The sequence below is a fragment of the Octopus bimaculoides genome, chromosome 2, assembly GCF_001194135.2.
Source record: "Octopus bimaculoides isolate UCB-OBI-ISO-001 chromosome 2, ASM119413v2, whole genome shotgun sequence".
NCBI classification, from domain to species: domain Eukaryota; kingdom Metazoa; phylum Mollusca; class Cephalopoda; order Octopoda; family Octopodidae; genus Octopus; species Octopus bimaculoides.
Window position 1 is genome coordinate 70,901,505 of NC_068982.1, and position 3,275 is coordinate 70,904,779.

Below are 3,275 nucleotides of genomic sequence, written 5' to 3' on the forward strand. Positions count from 1 at the left end.
ATATATATATATATATATACATATATATATATACATATATACGGTGGGCTTCTTTCAGTTTCCATCTACCAAATCCACTCACAAGGCTTTGGTCGGCCCGAGGCTATAGTAGAAGACACTTGCCCAAGGTGCCATGCAGTGGGACTGAACCCGGAGCCATGTGGTTGGTAAGCAAGCTACTTACCACATAGCCACTCCTACAGTTGTCTTACATCATTATCATCCACAACAGTTAATGTCTGTTTTCCATGCTGACATGGGTTGGATGGTTCAGGAGCTGGAAAATTGGATGACTATCCTAAAATCCAATATCTGCTTTGGTAGGGTTTCTTTAGCTGGAAGCCCTTTCGTTTCAAATTTTGGCACAAGGCCAGCAAGTTTAGGGTGAGCAGGTAAGTCAATTACAGTGATCCCAGTGCTCAACTCGTACTTATTTTACGACCCTGAAAGGATGAAAGACAAAGTCAACCTCAGCAGAATTTGAACTCACAATGTAAAAACAGACGAAATACTGCTAAGCCATTTTGAACCAGCATGCTAATGATTCTGCCAACGTGTCATTTTTGCTTTATATTGGTTTCCAATTTTGGCACAAGGTTAACAAGTTCAAGAAGAGTGGGTAAATCGATTACAACTGATGCCAGTGTTCAACTAGTACTTATTTTATCAACCCCGAAAGCATGAAAGACAAAGTTGACCTGAGTAGAATTTGAACTGAGAACATTAAAACAGATGAAAGGCCACTAAGCATTTTGCCCAGTGTGCTAACGATTCTGCCAGCTTGCCACTTTCACTTTAATTATATCTAATATTGCCATCGAACATGGACACAAGACTACAAATGGAGAACATAGCCATTAAAATGCAACATCTCAACCACCTCCACCACCACCACCACCACCTGTTTCATTAGCAATTTTGTTTTTATCTAGTTCTGAAGGATGAAAGGCAGAGATGAATGACCTCAGTGGGATTTGAACTCAGAACTTAAAGGAATCATAACCTTATTTTCAATATTAGCACTGGTTAACCTTACATGTTTTCAAAGAATCTTCCTTGTTTTCTAATACTTACATGGGTTGTCTAGGTTTCGAAACATTAGATATTTACAAGGGCAAAGTATTATATTACCAAATAACAACAACAATGACAACAACACCACAAAGTATAAACTGGTTTTCGTATGTTTGTTTTTTTTTTGTTTTTTTTTCAATCTTTGATGATAATTATTACTATACCAAAAATGTATGAATTAGATTTACTGAGATAAGAAAAAAAAAAAGAGAAAAATACATGTTTTGTTTAAAGGAATATACGTAACACACAATGCCTCAAGTTGTGCTTGAAATCAATAGATCAATACTGCAGCACCCCAAGCTACTGAGTTCCTCGAATTTTGACTCAATACCAGATTTTGTGTGTGTGTGTATGTACATGCACGCATGCACACACATTCATACACATTCACACACACACACATATATACATATTTGTATGTATATATATATACACAAATGCATATACATAATATGTGTGTGTATGTGTGTATATATATATATGTATATATATATGCATGCACACACGCACACACACATGTATGTATGTATGTATATTATAAAGTTGTGATTGTTAAATCTAAACAAAAACAGAGGCTTAGCTACTCACAAACTTCAACAGCTAAAAATCTTTGAAAAACATAATGTCTATATCTGAAGCTGGTCTGTTGTTTTATCTCCTATCTCTGGTCTTCTCTTCTCTTTTCCTTCCTTCTCTCTCTCTCTCTCTCTCTCTCTCTCTCTCTCTCTCTCGCTCTCTTTGTCTTTCTTTTTTTAAACTTTTTTAATGTTAAAAAAATAACAACAACAATAATAATAATAATAATAATAATAATGATGGACTAAAGGAAAAACAACAATGGCTCGACAAAAAAATAACAACAATGATAGGAACAGCAACAACAACAACAACAAAATCGAGAACCACAAACAAAACAAAAATAATAATAAAAGAAGCAAAAATAAAAATAAAAGCAACAACATAAAACGAAATATAGAACAGTTGATAAGAGATAAAATATTTCATTGCTTTGATTATTTATTTATTTATCTATTTATTTATTTATTTCGCTTTCAGGTTTGTTTGGTAATATTCTCTACTTTTACCAAATTTCTTCCTCTCCCCTCCACCGCCACCCCTACTTTACCAACCCCCATCTGACCAAAAAGTCTCTCTTACTGTTTATTCAGACGTAATCAAATTAATGGAGTCCAGTTTGCCATTTCATTTCATTGTTGTTGTTATTATAGTAGTTTTATTTTATTATATACGTGTGGGTATACATACATACATACATACATATATATATATATATATATATATATATATATATACATACATATACAAACACACACACACATATACATAAGCACATGTATATGATATATACATATGTACACACACACACACATATATACACATATATATGTATATATATAGATATGTACTTATACATATTTATATATACAAATATATATGTGTATGTATATATATGTATATGTATGTATATATATATACATGTATATGTATGTGTATATGTATATATTTGTGTATACATATATATATGTATGTATATTTAAAATATAATGCATCTGTCTTATTTCTATATAGTTTGAACATTTTCTTCTTCTTCTTCTTCTTTTGCTTCTTCTTCTTCATCCTTCTTCTTGTTCTTCTTCTTGTTCCCCTCCTCCTCCTCCTGTCTTGGCAATTGTATCTGTGTCTATCCTTTTGCTGGTCCGACATCATCTTCTTCATCTCCTCCTCCTCCACCACCTCCACCACCACTACTGCTGCTGTCGCCGCCGTCATCCTATCGCTCCTTCTCTCTCCTTCCTTCATCTAACAAACCCAAAGTCAAAACCCAAAAAAACCCCCCACAGCTATATGACAATGTGTTTATATCTTGTGTAGTTCTTCCTTTCATTCTCTATGAAATCTGCAGCATCACATAGCTGCACCACATCCACACACTCAACACAAAGGACTTGTGGAATCAATAGTTCAGCTATGCTGACTTTTCTCTTCAAAGTTTTATGCATTTCACTTTTCTTGTATCTCCCCCCCCCCCTTGTGTGTCTTAGTAAAAAAAGCATCTTTCGTTCATGGTTTTCTTTACAGCATTTCACTCACCCGACCCCTCATAGATCTCTCTTTCTTCCTTTCTGTCTCTGTCTGTCTGTCTCTCGCTCTCTATTACTCTGTGTGTGTGTGTGTGT